At 41.6% G+C, this 24,196-nt stretch overlaps 1 pseudogene; it reads right to left on the bottom strand.

Moving 5' to 3' along the window:
* Positions 1-23,237: 23,237 nt before the first annotated feature.
* LOC110337014 lies at positions 23,238-23,830 on the bottom strand (annotated as a pseudogene).
* Between the last annotated feature and the right edge of the window lie 366 nt (positions 23,831-24,196).

Raw genomic sequence — 24,196 nt, 5'->3', positions numbered from 1 at the left:
GACATGCCCTGTGAGGACATGACTGGAGAGGGAGAGGAAGGATGAAGACATTTTCCTACAAAGTGTAATTGGTTCTGTCAAGAATACTTTAAGAATAAGGTTTGTAGGGTCTATTTTCACACCGACTTGGGAGACAGTCTTGGCTTTATTGAATGAAGTGAAATTAGGTTTAGGGCATGTTACGGTTTTGTCAAAGGAGGTAGAAGGAGAGGCAAGAGTGATTGACAGAAGTCTATTTCAGTACAGGGTGAAGATCGCAAGGCTACATTTTTATGTTACTTTGAAGAGATGACTAAGTCCATTTGAATATTTACCTAGTGCTTGAATGAGCTCAACAGAGTAGCAAAGAATTGTTAAAAGGCCCTCAGGGGGAGAGGCAGTAATGATTTTTGAAAAAGGAGCCAGGTTAAATACAAATCTCTATTGGGTGTTGTGTGTATATGTATGTGTATAAGTTTGTGTGTGTGTGTGTGTGTGTGTGTGTGTGTGTGTGATGTGTCTTTGTGTGTGTCTTTCTGTGTATGCATAGAGGTTAGAGAACATCCTTAGGTGTCATGCTTTGGGAGATGCCCAGCTTGTTTTCTGAGACAATGTCTGTCTTTGGCCTGGGGTTTCAAATTCAAAGCCAATGAGATCCAAGAGTCCTCCTGTTTCTACTTCTCAGTGCTAGGTTTACAATAAACATTTCCCTCCCTGACAAGCTGTGTGTGTGTGTGTGTGTGTGTGTGTGTGTGTGTGTGTGTGTGTGTGTGTGTTGTGTGTTTACTGGTGGAAATCAGGTGTTCACACCTGTGTTTATAAACTGGCCAATCCCCTAGTTCCGATCAATACTTTTGATTTTTGACATACATATTTACTCATTGAGGGTCTTTTTTGTTTTTTACCAACATAATCTATTGTTTCCTCTAGGAATAGATTGAATAGGCTTTTGAGGGACACTTGAGACCCTGTACTATGACCTGTATCTCTGTTCTATGGAGCTGAGTAAAAGAGGAATGTGGGTGTCTCCGAACTGAATACAAATGGAACAGAGCCCCAGATGGTCTACAAAGAAGCTGAACATCCACCAGATGAATGCACTGAGAGGTTTCCTTTGTGCCTGCTGGGAGGAAAACCATTGAAAGCATTTACAGCAGGGAGAGAAGGGAGGAATCTTAGACTGACTGACTCCTGGGTCATAAACCTAGATTCTATCTTCAAATGATCCCCACTGACATCATCCTAAAGAAAACAAGACGAACTTTGGTAGCAGTCCAAGAAAAGAGCTTTGTTGTTTTCCATTACCTGCCCGAAAGGGATTTTATAACTGGCTGGTTGTCAACAGGTATGTGCCATCACGTCCCCTTTGGACATATTACAGTGAACATGTACTTGGCTTAGTCCACAGTCCATACAAAGATGTCAGGAGGAGACACAAGTAGAGAGTTCAAGTTGTTGTAAGGGACTGGAAAGGGACTGCTCATTGCAAGCTTGAACATACCTTTATATATTCTCCGGTATTGAGTAGAGTTGATCACCATGGTTCATGGTGGAAGCCCTTCAGCTGACTCTAGAGATCCAACCTATTGCTCAGCTATCTGTTCTCTCCATTAACGTTAGAAGCTAACTCCCACCTTCCAGGAGGTGGAAGACATTTCTGGTACCCCTTTGACCTGGTCTTAGTAATGCTTTCCACCAATGCACATTCTGGATTTGGCCTTTCCACAGATGAGATTGACCTAGTACTTTATCACTGTGCATTCATTTATCAGAAATGTTTAGGGGACCCCCCAATTCTCTGGCACTCATGAGACCATGAGGATGCCAGGGCAGAGTGACCTGAGGTGGTTAAGTGCTATTGAATCAAAATAACTTTTCCCCTGACTTACAGATTTAATTTTTCTTTCTGAGTTTCTATATGTAATCCAAGCTGGCCTTGAGTGAGTGGTCCTCCGCTTTCTGAGTCCTGGGATAATGGAGATACACCATTATGTCTGGCTCCATATTTTATTGTGGGGTCACTTTATCTTTCATGTAACTTTGGTAAGTGGTAGTTCAGTGTTAATACAGCCAGGCACATCTCGAGAAAGAAATGGTGTTAATGCCTTCAATAAAATGGAATATGTCCTAAGTTGCCGTGGTAAATTTGAAAGCATGGGCTGTCTTTTCCTTGGAAGAGCTCCAATATGGTAAGGAAGTAAAAATTACAAAACTAAGTCAGCATACTGTCATAAATACTAGACGAGAAAAAGCTAACATAGCTTTTTGTGGTGTTCCTTCACACAGAAGTCCTTTGTATTGCAGTGAGATTAGAGATGTCACTGGTCAATTATAATAGGGATTTCTCTAAATCAGATCACTCTTATAGATGACGGACTAAGCAGAATTATCATGAAGTTGGACATGATCAGGGAGACATACAGGAGTAACCTTGAAAATGGAGAGATGGTGAGATACTGGAGCTGGAAGGTCACTCTTGCTGTGGGGCCATATTGCTCTCTGTGGTACTTGGAGTCTAGCTTACACAGGACCCAAAGCTAATTTTCACAGATGTCATTCTTCACAGTGTTCCCTTTGACAAAAGTTAGCATAAGAACAAAATAAAACTTTTACTTTGTTACTCAAACTGAGGTTCCTTTACCTTGGGCCAGTAGTCAGTTCCTGCTACAAATGTCATAAAAGTGACCGCTGGAGACAAGTATCCTTATAGGTGACCAAGAGGAAAACCAAACCAAACCAAAATCCATGTATCTCATGCTTTGACAATGTCTCTCTGACATTGCTGCCTCCCTGGGGGGTGGGGGAGGGGGTTTGATGTTATTTTGGACCTGCAACCCAACTTCCTTTGTAGTTATTGTTATCTGGGCATCATGGGACATGTTTCCCACACCCTGCCCTTTGGGTAGCTTTGCTCTTTTGTATTCTTTCTCCCTGGTACTCTCATTGTCCCTTCTTAGAACTTTCTCACCTACTCAGCAATGTCTAGTAGGGGACCTCTCTCGGGTCCTTACAAAACACAGCCAGGTAATAACAACTTATTGCCTTCCTTCTGAGGCAATTTGCATTTAAATAGGATTCAAGAGCACCATGCTGAAAGTAATGTTCTCAGCAGGTAGCAGTCTGGGGTTAAATAAGAGAGGCAAGAGGATTGGGGGGGGGGCGGCAGCAGAGGGGTGAGGACAGGTAAAGAGACACTACAGACCTTTCTAAAGTCTCCACTGGACTGAGTTCCTCTTCTAAAAGAGAAATTTCTACAGCCATTTATTTTGAAATTGTAATATAATTAGATCATTTCCTCCTTTCACGCTCTTCCCTCTCTCAGTACCCTCCCATGCACCCACCCTCATCTCTCTCAAACTCATGACCTCTTTTTTATACATATAGACAGATACACAGACTCCTAAATATGTAAATGTAACCTACTCACTCCGTACACTGTTTCCCATATGCATCTATAAGGTCTCATAACTGACTGCTTAGTATTGGATAAGCAATTAGGGGACTCTTCCTGGAGAAGACCAACACTCCTACTCTAACACAGAAGGGGAAGTATAAGGGTTCTCAAAGGAAGGATTTTTTTTCAGTGCCAATGAATGAACATCAACCTGCTCTACCGTCCTCATAATAGTGCCCTTATTTTATTTACAAAAACTATGTATTCTTATATGGGCTTCTTATAATTCTCATAAGCTAGTAAAGTAAGTCTGGCCCCCCCTACCTCTCCCCCAGGTTAACCAGGAAGTAGGACATTCTGTTGTCAAGGCTATACCTCAAGTTTTTTTTCTTCTAATGCCTCTTGGGGGATGCCTTGTTCCTTTACCTCTCTAGGATCACTTCCCGCTTTGCTCTTCCATTAGCATAAACAGACTTATGCCATCCCATGTACAACGTTACTCAGAGCCAAGTTCAGGATGCTGACCTTCTATGATCCCATGTGCTAACAGGTCCCGTTGCCATTCATCAAAGTTGTTAGTGAACTCCTTGTGGGCATCCAGTTAATTTTCTACTTTGCCTTCTCAAAAGCAATGTGAAAAAATAATATTTTCCCACATAGGAAAAATAATCTTATTTTACTTTACAGCTGATTTGTTTTGTTTCGTTTTGTTTTTGTTTGTTTTTCGAGACAGGGTTTCTCTGTATAGCCCTATAGCCCTGGCTGTCCTGGAACTCACTTTGTAGACCAGGCTGGCCTCAAACTCAGAAATCTGCCTGCCTCTGCCTCCCGAGTGCTGGGACTAAAGGCGTGCGCCACCTCGCCCGGCTACAGCTGATTTTTTAATGTTACAAATTAAGAGTTTAAATGTGTACAGTTCTATCACTAGTCGTATGGCTATTGATTATTAAGCAATGATTTTTATAAAAGGAATGTTAGCGCTAAATACTAGTTTGACTTGATTGTCACACTTGGTAAGTAGAATCATTCACATTTGAATAGAGCAACCCAAAATGTCAAAGACTGTTATAGTAACATAACTGATAGCTTTACACAGTGAAGTATACTTAGTTCTGCAGACAGTAATGAATAAATGAATGAATAAAATGTATAAAGCAAATAAATGTGAAAAATGAATAAAAAGTAATAAAATACCACTGGGTTTGGAAATTCAGAAACTATCAATGCTTTAACATCTAAAAAAAAACATGAAAGAAAGAAAGAAAAAAAAAGAAAACCTTTAAAAATTAACTCTACAAAGATGTTATATCACTTCTCCAAAAAACGGTCAGCCCTGGCCATTAGCTCTGAAGACTACATTTTCCGTCTGTCATGCTTTTTTAGAGACAACTACAGAAGCAGCAAAGCATGCCAAGCATCTGTGTCCATTCTCTGCAAAACCAGATTCTACTCTCTCTCTGACCACCATCCACAACCCGCTGATGCAAGACTTCAGATCTCCCACAGAGGCTAATGCAGAGCTTTAACCAGTGAAAGCTTCCATGCAATCCCCAATTTCACATCCTAGGCATCGATTAAGCCCTGTGTAATGTATAAGATAAATAACCATGCGCATGTAAGTACAGGAGACACCATGGAAGTCCCCGTGTTACCTGTTTCTGCTAACATACTGATGGGACAAGAGACAAAAGAGAGGGCACACTCAGAGAAATAAATGCTCCGTGAAGCAACTCCGTTGAATGCGCCTGTTTCTCAGGGGTCTTTTGTTACTCTGGAGCATATTGAATTATCCTCCCAATTACCTTGGCAACTAAAACAAGGGCCCCCTCATATGCTGCTGACTTTTAGATGATTGCACTAGCTCTCAGTGATAGATGATAATTAAGGCATCTTAATTATTAAGCAGGATTGAAAAGTGTTTTGTTGTTATTGTTTTTGCTATTGGTGGTGGTGGTGGTACTGTGTGTGTGTATGCCTTTTTTTTTTCTTTTTTTAATAAACCTTGCATTGCATCCTAAGCACAGAGGAATCCAATTATGAGCCAAATTCTTTCTCTACGTTTGATCAGCTGTTGGGAGCTTTTTGTCTCTGAGGCTGGTAGATAATTAGGGAAATTGCAACAACCTTGAAGACATGGAGCTCCATCCTTCCCCTCCTGTATTCTTAGTTATGAATGTAGCAGGATGTGAAGATTGAAGGCATCGTTATTAACCAGCTTACCTTGTGAACAATAGCAACATTAACAAAGAGGCTGTCCTAATAAAGGGTCTGTGCAGTCCGCTTAGGCAATGGAAAGTGTCCCTTTTATTCCGCCTAGCATAGCCTCAGCCAGAGGTTAAGCATTTTAAAGCAGGGATTAGCCAGAGAAAGAAGGAACAAAGCATTACTAGAAAGCAGAAAGTCTCCCCAGAACCAGCTTTCTTTGCTTCTTTCTTAAAAATCATAGGGGCTTAATGTAAAAGAACCAATACCTTTAAGTGAGCACATTCCAGCACAGGGAGGGTTGTCGTGGCAGCTGCTATGCAGAATGAGTCGCTTGGGCATCTATTCCTCTCTTCTTAGATACGGGGGCTGCTCGCTGGCTACAGCCAACGGAAGAAGCCTTTGCAACAAACGTCTATGTGTTGTTCATCCGCAACCGAAGGAGACTAAGCAGCTGGGTTTGGTGCTGCTCTCTGGCAGGCGTTGGATCTTTAGACCCTCTTCATCTGATTGGCTGTCTCTTCTCAGCGCACTCCTCTGCCTTAACCTTTGCCTATGCTCAATACATTTCCCCTAGGGATACAGTCAGAGAATTGCCCATTAGGGAGTCTGTGCCAGGTTAAATTGAGCGCGTTTAAAGAACCAGTGACATGATTCTCTATGATTGTGTCTACGCTTAATTTTCCAGTGTTCTGGGTAATCTACCTACCTGGGAGATGTGAGTATAATGTAGCAGGAGCGATTTTATGGTTCCTCCCTGAAAATGTCACGAGGCTAACACCTGCATGACATGCACTGAAGTGATCAGGTGGCTCTTAGCAGCACAGCTTGTCTGGATAATCAACCTTAAATCCAAACAGATGGGGGATGACAGAAAATATTAAGAAGGTTATTAAAAATGCCAGGAGATGCAGTTGGATAACTGCACAGAAGTCATCTCAAGAATGTGTTATGAATCGCTTACACAAAGGGTCTTTACAATATTTATCATTTATTTTACACAGTACTGATATAAAGAAACCCATAAAAATCTATGTCAGAAGAGCTTAAGCCTTTATCAAGGTTATCTAGAGAAAAATGTAAAAGAAAAAAACAAAACAAATAAAACAACTTTACTTTCTGAAACTTCTAAACCCAAGAAAAGAACCAAAATGTATACCTTTGTCAGCCTTCCATGTATTGGATATGAATTGGTCAAGAGCTTCAGGTATTTAAACATAATCTATATATAAGTGTATATACTATATAGTTATACTACATATTTTATATATACATGTATATACACATGTGTGTATGTGTATATACATGTATATATATGATATATTATGTATGTGTTTTATATAAACACGCGTATATATGCATAAATGTACACACAGATCACATAAAAGGCTTTAGAATGAAGATAGTGAATTTAAAATTTTCTCTTTCAAAACATCACCAAAATGATCACAAGTTTTTACTTTGAAAATCTTTATTTAAAAGGTCAAAATGATGAGAAAAATAGTAACCAAATTTAGAAAAGCAGGAGGCAGATAGTCAGGTGGTTAGAGGATTGAGAAGCCACTCAGTCTTCAACCTGCAAAGGGTAATCAAGAAGCAATGACATTTACACATTTACAGCTACCAGTGCCCCTCCTCCCCATAGCCTTGATTGGAGGCACACTTGAGCTGTGGACAGGGGGATGAAGGTGGGGCCAAATTACAGTATATGAAGCTCAGGTGTGGCAGCAGAACCCTGTTATACCAGCCTCCAAGAGGCAGGCTGAAGGTCCACATTTGGGGCCAGCATTGGCTGCAATAGAAAGTTTCAGGTTATGGGATGGACCCCTGGGTGGGGCAGTTTTTGGATGGTCCATCCTTTTGTCTCAGCTCCAAACTTCAGCCACCAAACGCAGACACTATTGCATACACCAGCAAGATTTTGCTGAAAGGACCCTGATATAGCTGTCTCTTGTGAGACTATGCCAATGCCTGGCAAACACAGAAGTGGATGCTCACAGTCAGCTATTGGATGGAACGCCAATAGAGGAGCTAGAGAAAGTACCCAAGGAGCTGAAGGGGTCTGCAACGCTATAGGTGGAACAACAATATGAACTAACCAGCACCCCCAGAGCTCATGTCTCTAGCTGCATATGTAGCAGAAGATGGTCTCATCAGCCATCATTGGGAAGAGAGGCCCCTTGGTCTTGAAAACTTTATATGCCCCAGTACAGGGGAACACCAGGGCCAAGAAGGGGGAGTGGGTGGGTAGGGGAGCAGAGCGGGGGAGGGTATAGGGGACTTTGGGGATATTATTTAAAATTTAAACAAAGTAAATACCTAATAAAAATTGAAGAAAAAAAAGAAAATAATAAAAAAATTAGTGGTCACCAAGGGTTATAGGAAGGAAAAAAAAAAGAAGGAAAGAAAAAGAAAGTTTCAGGTTAGCTTGAGCTACATAATGAGACCTTGTTTCCCCAAACAAAAATCCAAAGACACAGACACACACACCCCCTAAGAACAGCTGGTAGTTTGACTGTCTATTCCATAAATGAGAACACCAATGCCTTATTCTCTGCAGAGATTGAAACAGAAGGTCTCTGGACACACACTGGGTGAGAATGAAGAAGGTAGCTAACTGAATAACATTGTACGGAATGGGGATGGATGTGCACACAGCTTCTAGGACTTTCTTTGTCACCCAGCACCCAAGAGACAGGTAGCAAGGCGTGAAGAATATCCTCCGTAAAACACGACTGCTTCAAATGATTTATTCTTACTTTTAAAGATCAGGAGACTGATTCTAGGGTGGCTGAGCCTGAAACATATGATAAATTCCACAGGCTAGCCTTGAACTTAGCTTCCATTTTCATCCCCCAGAGAAGCTGGGATTACAGGTCTGTCTGTTACACTAGTCTGTCTCCCAAAGATAAGACTTTCAGGCTTTATGTCCAGAACATCTAGTACTTAATCCCACCTTAGTAAGTGCTGCACATGAATTTTCAGTATTCTACTCTTATATATAAGAATATCAAATATCTATATAAAAGCAGAGAAAGGAAAAAATACAAGTAAACAGTTAAATAAGAGTTGGAAAAATAGTTAAGTTGGAGATAATATATATATGTTATATGTACATGTTATATATATGTACACACATTATATATATATATATATATATATATATATATATATATATATATAGCAGTTCAGTACCATCAAAAGAACAGTTCAAATACCATCCTTGATGCCCTTTGAGAAACTACATGTATTGGTAGTTCTTACGTGTCTTAGTCTGTTCTCTAATCCTAATAACACAGTACTTTGGCAAAATAAGTTACTTCAAAAAGATAGAGATAGATTTATTATCACTAATATTGCTAATACAAAACCTCTTGGCCTTCTTGATGCTATCATCCCAAGGACATAGATGAGATTTTTTAAAAATATTGCATATGGATGAAATGGCTGTTATGAAAGAGATAAAGCTGTCTCTGAGGATGTGATACTGGTAATGATATTGCACAGGATCTATGTAGAGATTTCATAGAATTAAAAGCAGGAAGCATGAATGATTGGAAACTGATTCACATTTAGAAAGTTCCATAATTTACTAAAACATAGAAAAGAAAAACATTCTATGTTATATCAAGATTTCTAAGTTATATCAAGAAAGAACAGCAAGTTCTGTGCCAAGAAAGAAATCATAATATTTTTAATGTTTTGAATTACAGCATACCAACTAAATATTAGTTTTAGAATTTTATTTCCCTGTACATTTGTAATTGATAGTGTGAAAAGTTTTAGTAATATGAAAAATGTTTCCCATTAAAACTATTTTTTATGGTTTCAGCTTGCATGATCGTTTCTACAAGCCTCCTTCACCACACCAATTGAAGGCTGATTAAATGGTATGCATGAAATAAGAAATTCTGGGTATGGTGGTGCCTGCCTGTAATCTGTACTACCCAGGAGGCTAAAGTGGAAAGATGTTGGTTCAAGGTTAGCCTGGGATACATTGTTTCAAGGTATTCTGGGCTACAGTTAAGATCCTATCATAACAGTAACTAACAAAAACAACAAATAGCCACAAGAAGTAAAAGAAACATGAACAGTTCTTTAGTAGTGGTATTGGAATATCAAGGTGGAGAAATGATCTTAAAAGCAGAATAAAATGGCAAAAAGAAAATTATAGAACATAGAAAATTAGAAATATATTCTTGGGATCCAACATAACAGGATACCAAGAGAAACTGTAAAAACAAACAAACAGAAAAAAAAACCCAAAGGGAAGAAAATAATCACAAAATAACTCAAAGTCTGTGGTTTCACGTTTCGCTCCACCCTTGGGGTGTGGGAACACCCCTGCTTGGGCAGGCAAAACGGTGAATGCTAGACTGCATTTACCCTTTATCACCTTCAGGTGCTGAGCTCAAGGGAAGTGCAGAGACATGGCTCAAGGGATGGAAAAACACAGCCTTGGATGTGGAAGGCTGACGCTGGGGTTCCCTGACTCCCAGGAATCCAGTCACTGCTAGAAACCACACAGAGGAGTTGGGAATGGAGGACGAGGGTCTATGGGACTGTGATGACACCAGAGCCAGGGGTTCTCAGACTCTTAGATATCCAGATATCACTGGAAGTTGTGGAGAAGCCAAGAATGGAGGAGGCCTGGGGGCTAAGGATGAGCCAGGGATCTGGATGATGGGGGACTCAGGCTTAGGTCAGTGGTGGTGAGTCTGGGAACACTGAGGGAGTGTTCTGCCGGAGATTTTGGCAGCATGGCTCTATAGATGAACCTTTCTCCATGCTCCCCATTGTGGTTCTTGATGAAAGAGAATGTTCCTGTTTATCCATACCATTTATTGACTGTTCATCGTAAAAAATGGGTACATACTACCTCCTCAGGGTAGACCAGAGATTAAATACCTTTTATAGGAAATAATGTCTGGGAAGTGAAGCTTATTGGGTAAATCCTCAGGCCCCCTAGATACCTCATTTGCATAGATAAATCTGTTCTGATCTACCTGACCATAGGTCACTTTCGTATGTAGGGACTGTGGTCACATGACAGGGGTCACATGAAGGAGGTGAAGCTCCTACCATCCCCTCTGTGTTCCGGGACTTCCAACCTGCTCAACCTTACCAAGTTTTCTGGCATGGTTCACTGCCCCACAAAAATCCATTCTCTTGGGTTTCTAGAATGGAACCCTGTGATGAATGTGTATGATTGGTGATGGGAAAGCTCATGATTAAGAACTTCCAGAGAACTTGTAGGTATGAATATTGTCAATTTTTTTTTTGTTTGATTGTTTTTCAAGACAGGGTTTCTCTGTATAGCCCTGGCTGTCCTGGAACTCACTTTGTAGACCAGGCTGGCTTCGAACTCAGAAATCCGCCTGCCTCTGCCTCCCCATATACATAAAAGATCAAAAATTAAATGGATCACCTATTCATAGCAAGACTCAAAACTGAAGGCAGTTCGAAAATATCTATAAAGTCCTGAGAGAAATGGACGGCTACTTAAAATCCCATATCTAGCTAAAATATCTCTCAGTTCAAATAGAAAAAAAGGTGGTTAACGAATATCTTTTCTTGTGAGTTTATTGGAAGGTGTGTCCTGTAAAGATCACACACAGACACACACACACACACACANACACACACACACACACACACACACACAAAGAAAGACAGACAGAGAGACACACAGAGACAGAGAAAGAGAAATAAAGAAAGACAGAGACAGAGAAACAAGGAGACTGAATGTTCACAAAAACAGGTTCCACCAAAATAAGAAGGCTAAGGGATCTCTTGCTTCTCAGAATGGTTTGAAGTAATATTTCAAAACAAAGACTCTATAGCTGTAAGTACATATTGGAATAGGCCAAAACTTTCTAGGAGAGAGAGTTTCAGTCAGATAGAACACAATATGCATTTGGCATTTCCACATTGTTTAGGAAAGATTGGATAATTGGGGGAGTACTTTAAGATATATTAGCAGTAAGTATGTAAACAGATGAATTTAAAAAGAAAAAGCAAAAAAGAAATTGACTTGTCATTCTCCCTTGAGTAGTTTCTCTACAGCTGCTGTAGCGCAAATTCTCATACAGTCAGAAGTTACACCAGTAAAGGAAACTGGCATTCCAAATCTCCCCGCCAATCTTATGCAAACTGCTCCTCAACTACAGATGGGACTTTGCACCCACCTCCCCTCTTCTACACTGGGATTCTATGCTGGGGAAAGGTCCTTCCTTCACAGCTTATCTGAAGGAAGAAGAAATTTGTTTTTCCTAAGTCTCTTGAAAGAAGAATTGAGCCAGAAGAACGTCAGATTTTGCCTCTGACCTCTAGTTTCTTTAGTTGGAAATAGAGCCATGTGTCAACCATGTGGGTGCATTCTTGAAAAAAGGTATTAGGCAGTGCTTTGTGAACATCATAGAGTATATACTTACAACATAAACGGTGTACCCTATTAAAAGTCTAGGAAATATAGGATAGCCTGTTGTCCTACATGGTACTGTACTGAACACTGCAGTTGATTCTAACACACCTGAAATTATGTATGTAAACATGCAGACGATATAAAGAAGGATAATAAAATGGGTACACCTGCTTGGAATACTTGCTGTGAATGAAATGCAGAGAACAGAACACTGCCCCTGGTGAGACAGAGAGGGAACAGAGAGGGAACTGTGGGTAGGTGTGAATGTCCTGGCACCTCTGTCCACATTCTAGATTGCGTGGACATTACAAATACTTTGACTGTGAAACATTCATTCTTTTGTCAATAATGTAATCACTAATTTGCTGTCATAGTTTTACTTTATAAACTTTTAAAGTTGCTCAGCCTTTTGAGTTTTGCAGTAATACTTAAAACACAAACACATTGCACAGCTACATAAAATATTTTCTTTTCCTTCTCCCTCTTTCCTTCTTTCCCTCCATCTCTCCCTCCCTGCCTTCCCTCCTTGCTTGGGACTGAAGATCAAGTAAGGTAAGCAAATGTTCTGGAATTGACCTACATCTCCCCAACTCTGTTTTTGTTTTTTATCTTGAAATAGAGTCCCGGGAAACCGCTGATGTTGGCCTTGACTGAAGTCTCTAAACCAAGCAGGCATTGCACTTGGAATGTCTTGGCTCACCCTTCTGGACAACATGGATTGCAAGCCTGTCTCTACTCCTAAAATGTTCTATTTCCTTTCTTCAAAAACTTCCTATACAGCAGTTTTTTGTTTTTTGTTTTTTTTAAATGTCTTCATTGACCTATAACTTTTTGCTAAAAACTAAGGCATACATAAACACACATTGCCCTGAGCCTACATATGCTAGATTGTCAGCTCCATCACCTTTCACTTCTTCACTTGAAGGTGGCAGGTACGATGTGCCCATGGAGCTGCTGTCCCAGTGGTGAGGATGCTTTCTTCCTGAGCACCTCCAGAGGCTGAATGAGGCCGTGTTCCTTCAGAAATGTGTTCTTCAGAAATGGCTGACTTGCTCTCTTTTCTTTGGCCTAGATTTGCTTGTAAACAGTAAATAGAAAGTGAGCGCTCTTCTCTATCAAATAGAAGTTTCTGGTGTTGAGGGTACATGATTTAAACTTTTTAGAGAATCTGTTAAGGTCTTTGGCTTTGACTACAGCTGTCACTGAAATTCTTGATGGACGCTCTTTTCTTTGCAGGTGTTCTTTCCCTTGCTTCTTCTACATTGGTATAGTAGACACACATAGTGTGACAATAACTCCTCTCCAGCACCACTAGGAGCTACTTAGTAGCATGCTCATCCATAACCTCCTTCAGTTGTTTGACATCTCAGCAGAGCCTTGTGAACTTTAACAGCCTTGTGGTTAGTTACTCATGGAAGTCATGCATGAACTTGCTGGCATTCTTACTATAGATACCCTTTGTATAATCCTTGGTGACATCACCTCAAGTCAGGTTCCTGGTGCACGCCTAGGTATTATGATCCTCCCAGAATGTCTTCAATACCATCACAGTCCCTACAAGAGCCAGGTCAAACAAGAGCCAGGCAAGAATCCTTTTTGTGACGTAGGAATGCCGAAGTTAACCCCTTCATTCATTGGTTGGCTCAAGGAAGGGGCTTTTGGCTGGGTATCATGACAGATGCCTTTAATCCTAACACTTTGGAGACAGAGGAAGGTGGATCTCTGAGAGTTCATGGCCAGTCTGGATTGTGGAGTGGGCTCCGGGACAAGGGCTACACATAGTAAGCCTTTCATGAAATGGGGTGATAATTTTAGATAGGTAAAAATCATATCCGTGTTAGGATTGAGAAGGAGGCTCTGGAGCCTCATCAACATATTGAACAAGAATCCTGGAAGTATTTCTCCACTTCTCCAGAACAGTAACCCAGGGAGCATCTGGTATGAGGAACTAGGTCATCTATGGCTTCTAAAAGCTCCTGTGTTAAACAGGTGACAAAAACTGATTGTAGTGCATGAGGGTTATTAAGTTTGAAGGCACAGAGTCTCTCACTGACACATATCATACACACACAAAAAAAGGCTTCAATGAGTAGCCAGAGATAATGACCCCCAAGCAAGAGTACTACCGTGTCTTAAAAGCTTTAAGACCTGACAAGCCTTCCTCTATTGATGAAAGTCTTTTCAAGCATCCATTTCCAGAACAGGAAGCTTTTATTCATAGGCAAGTAATTCTCTTCCACAGTTTGCTTATCTGTTTGCAAATTTTCTTCATCTGTCTTACTATCAGGACTTGAAGCCCCACTCCTCACATTATCTAAGGAATACTAATTCCTGGGTCATTCAAACTACCCAGGATTAGCAGTAAATGTGCTCTCATAGTTGGATATAGCTTTTCACTTTAATATTTGATTTTTTTAAAAATTTGGTTATAGTCATCAAAGTGCTAAGAGAGAGATATACCTCTATGCTTGGTCCTTAATCAACGCCACTAAATGTTTTCCACGTTTCAAGAGAGAGGCCTTCTTGACTGTTAGCCATTCTCATCGATGTCCATGAAGGAGAGCCTTTGCCACCCACCTCTGTCACACTGTCCTTGTGCTTTATAATTGTCGCTATGGGGCTATGAACTCTACCTGTCAAGCAATGGCCATTACTGATTTTTTTTTCCCCACTGCCATCGAAATATCGTGTCTAGGGCAGTCACTTGATGTAGCCTCTAATCAACATGAGCTGTGGGTTTTGGACATTCAGATGCCCTGATAAACAAGAGATGAAACCAAGTCAAGAACAAGAGAAGGAGATAACAGCCAGGAGAGGCATTAAACATGGGTGTGGGAAAGTGTTTCTGGTGAAGACAGGAAACTAATTTGCAATAAAACCTTTTCCTGTGTGTTAGAGATTAAAGTCAGAGCTTTATCCATGATAGGTAAGGGCTTTCTTACTGGGCCATGCTCTCATTCCATTCAACCTTTTTACATAAATGAGAGTGTACTTTAAGCTAAAACAAAATATACACTTACAGTAAATATGTGTGTCAGTAACACAGCTGTTGTATTCATTGGTTTTGCTATTTTACTTGCTTGACAAAGTACCTGACATCAATAACTGGAGGGAAGAAAGACTTACTGTTAGGTTCCAGAAGTTTAACTGTATTTTGAGTGGGGGATGGGACATAGCTGAAAGGTGTGGGTCAGAGCATGATATAGCTCAGGGGACACGCTAACTATGACTAATTTCCCTCCATCACACATATCTCCTTCTTTTCACCGCCTACCAATAATGTCACCCTCCTGTGAACCCATCAAGTAATGGATCCATTCAGTTGGCCAGAAATCTTGCAGTCTAATTACCATCGGAAATGCCCCAAGAGAAACAAGGCGTGTCTTAGTTAGGATTATACTGCTGTGAACAGACACCATGACCAAAGCAACTCTTAATAGGACAACATTTAATTGAGGCTGACTTACAGGTTCTGAGGTTCAGTCCATTATCATCAAGGCAGGAACATGGCAGTGTCTATGTTGTGGATGGCCCTGGTGTTGCCTGTATTTTGATGTTAATGCCACTTTCCCAGGAGGGGCCATCTGGAATAAGGAATGAGTCGTGTAGTCAGGTGACTTCTTGTGAACCTTCCCCCAAAGAATAAAGGGACCAATCACTGGGAGAGTAGGGGGGACTTCAGAGTTGGACAGGGAAGAGGGGAAGCAGGAGAGAGATAGAGGCTTTTGATGGGGATAGCAAAAGGACAAGATGTAGCTAGTGGTTCGACTGGGTTCCAGAGGAAAAGGTACGGTGGCAAAGTGTGGGTTTGCCAGATGTGCACCATAAAAGGCTCTGGGAATTTGGAAGCATGGGGCTGGCATGGTAACAACCCTCCAGTGGGAACTTAGTGAGCTGGGTGGAGAGATTTTGGAGCTCTGAGTCAGAGTCTCCACAGGATAAGGACAGGCTGGTCATTGCCTGCCAGTGCATGATTGGCTGGCCTGCTGGGGCAGAGAATAGCTGGGTATAGCATGGAATGGTGCCACTTATTTAATATTTCCCATAACAATCTAGGCAGGCATGGTGCAGGAGGAGCTGAGAGTTCTACATCTTCATCTGAAGGCTGCTAGCAGAATACTGGCTTCCAGGCAGTTACGTTGAGGGTCTTATAGCCCACACCCACAGTGACACACCTACTCTAACAAGGCCACACCTACTCTAACAGGGTCACAACTTCTAATAGTGCCACTCCCTGGGCAGAGCATATACAAACCATCACAGGGTACTTCCTTCTAGACATTTTTAACAAATCAAGTTGACAAGACTGGACTGTCAAGATTAACCATCACAGATGTTTTACTATTATTATTGTTAAAAAGAATTATCTGACATATCTAATGGCATGTGCTGTACCTTTACACCGTTTGACAAGAAACCGGTTTGTTTACAATTCTATCACCACCAATGTGTGAACGCTGGACTGTACCGTGACCTTAGGATAGTTATGGCAGCACTTATGGTGGTTATGGTGATGGGGATTTTCCAGCTTTAATTTTAGGAGAGTACTATTATGATACATGTAGTTCCTATCTGAGTGACACACGATGTGCTACCAGACAGTATTTAGCCTGACAAAGTACAACATCATTTCCTTAGCCCAGCAGAAGCTGCACAAACTTAGAAAAAATCACACAGAGTATTATTAAGGTGCACAGGCAGAGACTTGCAGTTACAATAATGAGATAGACTGTTGTTTATAAAACTGATGGGCATGAATAATTTAGGTACTTGAAACTTTCATTGTAATGTTTATTCCATCATTTACAAAATGAGTAAGCCTGGGGTAACTCATGTAGTAGCTCAGCATTATCAACCTGGCTATCACACATGAAACAAAACACCTTTAAACATAAGATTATTCTTTAAGTGCTAAACAAGCCTACTGTATTAAGGTATAGTAGAGCTCTTTGTGAAATACAGCAGCATTCCCTTATTTCCTTATTGTGGTTCCTTCATGTGTTTATTTTTAAATATTTCATGAAGTTTGCTATGTAATGGCTTTTTGTATAGACTACTTTAATATATCAAATTATAGAAGCCAATAAAAGGGCCCTGCATTGATCATTCGATCACTTTCCCAGGATAATTTGACTTCTAGGGTTGTGGTGGTTTGAACATGGTTGGCCCAGGGAGTGACACTATTTGGAGGTGTATCTTTGTTGGTGTAGGTGTAGCCTTGTTAGAAGAAGTACGTCACTGTTGGCGTGGCCTTTAAGATTCTCATCCTGGCTACCTGTCAGCCAGTCATTTCCTAGCAGCCTTCAGATGAAGGTGTAGAACTCTCAGCTCTTCCTGTACCATGCCTGCCTGGATGCGGGTATGTTCCCGCCTTGATGATAATAGATTGGACCAATTAAATGTTGTCCTTATACAAGTTGCCTTGGTCATGGTGTCTGTTCAGAGCAATAAAGCTCTAACTAAGACAAGGGTTAAGATAAGAAAATAAATAAATAAATCAAAATGGAATGATTACATACCAAAATTAGCCAAAGTCAGTATATCACAGTGTCACCTTCCCACCTAAGGCTATGAAGCAATGGAACCTTCCTAAACATCAATTCATGCATGGCAGGATAAAGAAAACTTGGTGCACACACATGATAGCGTATAATATTGACTACAAAGAAGAATGCAGTCATGTCATTTTTAGGAATGCAGCTGTGGAGTTCATAGCATTCAGCGAAGTAAATCAGATGCAGAATGACTAAGACGACGTGTTCTCTCTCCTGTGCTGTTGAACCTTGAGGGGACAAAAGACGATATCAAAGTTGATCACGACAAAGAAAGAGATGCGAGGGGCAAAGTAGGTTCTTGTTAGTTATCAGAAAGCCTTTTACTAGGTAGTAATCTTTAAAAAAAAATTTTTTTTTAATTTTATATAAATGAGTTTTTGGCTTGCGTGTATGCGTACCGTGTGGAAGCAGTGCTACTAGCTGCCTAAAGAGGGCATCAGATTGCCTGAGAGTGGTGATTAAGTCCAGAGGACACCAGGTTGATCTCCAACACTCATAAAGCAACTCAGAACTGTCCTTAACTCAAAGTCTTCTAGCCCCTGCAGGCACCAGGCACACATGTGGCACACAGACATGCGTGTATGCTGAACACTCATACACATAAAATACAAAGTAATAAAATCCTTTCTTTTAATTTTTTTTTTCTCTTAGAAAGCAACAGAATAGCTTTCTTTGCTATATAGAAATGAAGCAATGACTGCAGGCTGCCTGGAGAATTAAATCTGTATGTTTATGACAGATTTTAGACAAACACAGAAAAGGAAGCTCTTGGCTTTAGAAATATAAATGCGAACTGCCAGTTCCAATTCCAAAAAGCCAGAGATCTCAAGGACATTTTTTGAGGCCTTGCCAAGGGTAGGAGAAGGCAGCCCCTGGCTCCCCTTAGCTCCCCTTCTGTGTACAGGAGCTCCCTTCTTTTCAGTCTGCCATTGCTTTTGTCTGCCCACTTCAAAGCCATATTCAGCTGCAGATCTCAAACACAATGCCCTTGCCTGGTGTCTGCTTACCAGGGCTGAAACCCTTTTGTTTTAGGTTTGCCTTCACAGTTAACCTTGTTGGGCTAAATTTACCACCTTGGCCTACTTCATTCCTTTATTGTCAGGAAAATGAAGATTTCTAGGGCTGATTCCCATGGCAGCATCCAGTAGATTAGAGTCCCTTTTAAAATAATAACAATAATTTTATATCTATATTTATTATTATTTATTATTATTCTCTCTATAAGCCAACCCACTCATATTGGCTCTTGAGAGTAACAAGCGGGAAGTAAATTACTAGAATCTGTGAATGTAATTTTGGAGAATAGAGACATTTCTGCTTCAACGCAGGTTTCAAAGCATTACTTCAATCCCTGATATAAATTAATCGCCTTTCAGCCAAAACTCCTCTTGGTTTCATCCCTTTCCGGCACATTTGATCATAGCTGCCTCTTAGTGATATACATCCTCAAAGGAAATAAAGGAAAATGGAGAAGTAAGGGATGAAACCGAACAGAATTGATTTTTACACAAAGCCTCCTCTGTTTCTTTATACTTGGGTTCAAGGATAAGAGGATGGAGAAAAGCTTTCGCTGCAAGAAGCTTAGGCCAAGCTAAATCACGCACTGCACAGCGAGAGGGGAAGAAAGCAAGCCGGTAGTGGGTCCTCGATGGAAGAGAGCTGGCTGAGAGCCTGACACCAGTTGTCATTGAGCATCAGTTTCCTTGTCAGGTGTGGTCTTCCTTCTGTCATTCACCTAGATGGCTGCTGCAACTGGATAGCATGGTTAAAACTTCATTTCCTTCTCTTCAATGGGTTACATATAAATATAACTTACCAATGAGGCATATGTCATAATTGTACACCTGGACACAGTTTGGTCAGCTAGACTTCCAGTTCTGTGCCTGCCTTTGCTACTTAATTACTAGAAAACTATCCTCTCAATAAAGCATATTTGTTTGCTCATTCGCTTATTTATTTATTCCTTTGGTGGTGGTGTTTTGAGATAGGCTGGCCTGTACAATTTACGGAATCAATCCTCCTGCCTCAGCCTCCGACATTCTGAGATTATAGACGTATAATTAATTAGACTATGCCTGTCTGTAATTCCCACAAATTCGGTTTAAATATTTAAATTGGACAGTGTCACACGGAACCATTCGGAAGGTGCCTCTGTGGGAAGCAGAGAAAGCCCGAAATGAATTCTTGAGTGAATGCATTATCGTTGACATTGGCGCAGCCATGATGAGGAAGGAGGCTTCCTATCCACGAGAAATTGGCATAGCCTTCCCTTGTATAGCTTAGGCTGAAAACGAACGGCAAAGGCTCGACTTGGGAGGTCCTAGAGTGAATGTACGACCCATGTGTATAAAAATGAGCAACTACAGTTACTCTGCCCAGATGTTTACAGCTGAGCCTGCCCCCTCCGGAGATCTCCTACTGAGAGGAGCCAACCTTTCCCACAATGCTGCATATAACAAACATGCTGCCATCCAGGGCTGAAGTGGTAGCAGGTACCCCGCCCATGTGACCCCAGCTTTTTTGTGTATGTGTCTTCCCTTTCTTCATTCCCTTCTTTCTCCGGTTTGCTTTCCAGATCCAATACACTGATCGCAGCATGCAGCAGTGAGCTGAACAGAGGAGGTGAGCGAGCAAGGCACTGAATAAGAGAAAGCCCTGAAGGAGGAGCTGATTGGTCACTTATCATGTTTCCTTATCATGTTAACCAAAGCCCCCATCACCTCACAGAGTTATCTTTGTGTTTGGTTTTGGCTTTGGGGAGGCAGAAGTGATAAGGAGACCATTTCAGACTAAGGTCTAAATAGCTCTCAAACCATGAACTTATTCTAACCTCTCTTTTAAATTTATAGACCTCTGTGTTTTTCCATATGAGGTGTAGTCTATAATGAATACGAGCTGTGTTTAATCAGAAAGGTATGAAAAAAATAGCTTGTGGTATAGCTCCACGGGGAAATGCTTACAAGCATGTACGTGGCCCTGGGTTCAAATCCCAGTAATGAGCACAGAATTAAAAACTCTAGGGAAAAGAGTATATCATTTGACCAAAAGGGGAGAGAATGTGGAACCACCTATAAAAGAGGGGGCATGTTCTGAAAAGAGAGAGACGGGTGTTCCTGGGGGGCAGCGGGGATTCTGGGCTTCTACACTGCAAAAATGTTTACATCACCCACCACAGCACAGAGATTTACCCCAGGATGTAGACAGGTACAGCAGTTCTCCACCTGGGGTCAAATGACCCTTTCTCAGGGGTCACAGATGCTTATGATTCATAAAAGTAGCAAAACTGCAGTTATGAAGTAACATTTTTATGGTTGGGGGTCACTACAATGTGTAGAAGTGTATTAAAGAAGTCCTGGGGGACTCAACAAAGCATAGCCAACCAAACCGGGTTGTTAAAGGGTGATGGGACTTAGAGACATAATTAAATGTCTAATAAATAATCTCTCTCTCTCTCTCTCTCTCTCTCTCTCTCTTTCTCTGCCTCTCTCTGTCACTCTGTCTCTGTCTCTCTCTCTGTCTCTGTCTCTCTCTTTCACACACACACACACACACACACACACGCACACACGCACACGCACACGCACACGCACACGCACACACACAGGTATTTCTCTGATGTGAATTCCCGCTGTTTATAGCACTGTATTGAAACTGATTCATCATTTCACTGAGTGCTCTCTTGCAGACTGTTCCTTCCTCTGCCTGCATCGAAATGATGCTGCTGGACAGAGGACGTGAAGGAGACGTGACCTGATAGAGGACAATACATCCGTGCACATCCCAACGTCCTTCTCTCTTCAGTTCTTCTTTCTGGTACATCGAATCTACCAGATACATTTGTAACCAGAGCTCCCATTCTTCTGTATCCATGAGCCTCACTTTTAGGTTGTCAAGGGACCAAGAGAGAATTTTTGCACAAAGATGTTGTGGTAAGCAATTCAGATTTCTCTAGATCACAGGTGTAAATAAAAAGATGTCAAAAAATCGATTTGACATGTTCCTTCTGTGTCTTTCCCAGATACTTGCTTTAGAAACGAGGCTTGAATCTGGAGAAGCTGTAAAGAAAACCTGCTCTTTCTTCTGGAGAAGGATGAATTAGTATGGACATCCATTTGGGTAAAATATAAAATTATTTTCTTGGGTGTATTACTGAACAGAAAAGAAATGTTACAGAAGGTTCCAAAACAAAGAGAAATGAAAACCTGTGTTCAAACAACAAAGAATGTCAGATTTTGATGCTAATGCACAAAGAAACAATGGTCCCTGGGCAATGTGCAAAACATAAAAGTAAATGTCTATATAAAAACAACAACAATGAAGTGTTGTCATCTCCTCCAAAGCTGCTGGAGCTGGAGCCAGCCTGCCTTGGTACCTTTGCACAAACTTTGACTTGCTGATGGTTTCTTTGGTCGAAGTAAACTTGGCTTTTCACAAATTTGAAGCTCAGTGGGGTGGGATCCTGCCCTGTGGGTACCACTCCCTTTATTCCATAGTCTCAGGTCTTACTTTAAACAGTCTCACTTCCTTGAGCACAGGATTTGGCTCCAGCGTTACAACTCCTGGTGCTCTCCTTCTCCCCGGGCTGTGCATCTTGTCTTTCTTTTCTCCCTACTTCCTCTTCTATCATTGCAGTTCTGCATGAGAGTAGTCATGAGAAACCACAGGACACTAGGTTGTCTTGAAATCTCTTCTGCCAAAGGCAATAACCCCAAACACTTTCATTTAGCCTCTGGCATAATTTATTTTTTGACAAGGGCAGAAAGCAGCCACATTGTTTACCAACCTATCACAATAATCTCTGGGCCCTCTTTATCTCGCCTTCACTCTCCCATTGCTCCCAGCCCTGCTGTCTTCCACCTTCCTACTAGAATGGCTTACTAAGCCCTGCTTAAAGCATTCAGCTGCTTTTCTAGTCCAAAGTCCCAAAGCCTTTCGTAGTCCTCCAACACACGGCATGGTCAAGCCTATCACGGTGCCAACTTCTGTCTTAGTTGCTGTTCTATTATGCCAGTGACACACCTCCTCCAACAAGGCCCCGCCTCCTCATCCTTCCTAAACTGTCCACCATCTGGGAACCAAGCCTTCAAATACAGGAGCTTACATGGGCCGTTCCCACTCAAACCACCATAGGTACTTATCCACTGCCACGCCCAAGTTCCATTTTCCCAGATTCTAAAAAGCAGAATGGATAAGTGGCCGTCTATGGTACCTATTAGCGTCATACTGAGGTATGTGCTGGCCTCCAGGCTCCCTCAGTACCACAGGTACCTGTTATACAGTTCAAAGTCCATGCTAGCATCCTAGCCCTTCCCACCTCCCCACCAACCCTGAACTCCCCCAGTTTGTGCTCCTCCACCTGCTACTTATTCTTCTTATAACCCAGCTATGGTACACCCACACCCACACCCCTCCCCCTTCCATTGTTTCCTCTCCCTCTATCTCTCCTCTCTCCCTTCTGGTCCGGCTTCTCTCATAACTAGGTCTACTTTGCTGGCCATGTTCAGTCTACTACTCTGCACTCTTCTGGATGCCTATAGCTGTTCTCCTTATAGCTATTCTCTTTTTCTCTTTGTTTTTCTCTTTCTCTTTCTTTTTCTCTTTTTCTTTCTCTTTCTCTTTTTCTTCTTCTTTTTTCTTTTTAAGGCTTGTTTTATTTTAATGATGGATCCAAGTGAGGCCACAGCCAGGTCACTATGTACAGACACGAGGGAAGCTTTATTTCTTGGTCTCTTCCTCCTTGGACAGAGTCTTGATGATTCCTTCCTTTTTACCCCGGAGGCGCTCCTCCTGGCTTCCTTGGTCTTAGACCTGCGAGCCTCTGCCTGGGCAGGCAGTAGCTTCTTGCAGGCCTTGTCTGCCTTCCGTTTGTGGATGTGCCCCATGAGAATCCGCTTGCTTTTGAATGCATTCCTTCTGACCTTCAGCTACACGCTATGATTCTTCTCAGATTCCTGGTATCTCCTGAGAAGCCAGCACAGGATCCTCATTCTTCTCATCCAGGTCACCTTCTCGGGCATCCGAGCATTGGCAGTACCTTTTGTCTTCCCTATGCCCATAAGCCTGCCCTTCTGTCAAGCCAAGGTGTTTTTTCCTGCAACGAGTCCGGGAATGGACAGTCACAGACTTCCGTATGAGGAGCCCATCTTTGATCAGCTTTCCAATCTGCTGACGGGAGTTGGTATTGGCAATTTCACTGGTCTCACTGGGGTCCAACCAGACCTTCTTTTTAACACAGCGGAGGACACTAGAGGCAAGTCTCCTCTGTAGCCTGAGCATACAAACCTCTCCCTTAACCACAGCATGGAGCGCTCATGTCGTCGGTTTATATACCCACCACACTAGGGAAGTTTTACTCACTGACTGAAATTTTGGTTGACATCAAAGTTACCTACAACAAACATAAGTTAGGCACAGATATGGTTTGTAAATTTAAATAACATTTATCCTTGAAATGCGAGAAATTAACATACGAGCCAGGCTTAAGATTACTGGAAGCTTGAGGGTCTCAATACAGTAACCCAGGTTGTACTATGCAAGAGGAAGTGTGTCACTAGGGGTGGGCTTTGAGGTTTAAAAAGCCCAAGCCAGGCCCAGTGGCACTCTCTCTCTCTTTCTATGAATCAGGATACAGATCTCAGATAC

This window comes from Mus pahari, chromosome 19, assembly GCF_900095145.1.
Source record: "Mus pahari chromosome 19, PAHARI_EIJ_v1.1, whole genome shotgun sequence".
In the NCBI taxonomy this organism is placed as follows: domain Eukaryota; kingdom Metazoa; phylum Chordata; class Mammalia; order Rodentia; family Muridae; genus Mus; species Mus pahari.
Note: the sequence above shows the minus strand (reverse complement) of the source record. Positions and strands in the feature narration are given on the sequence as shown.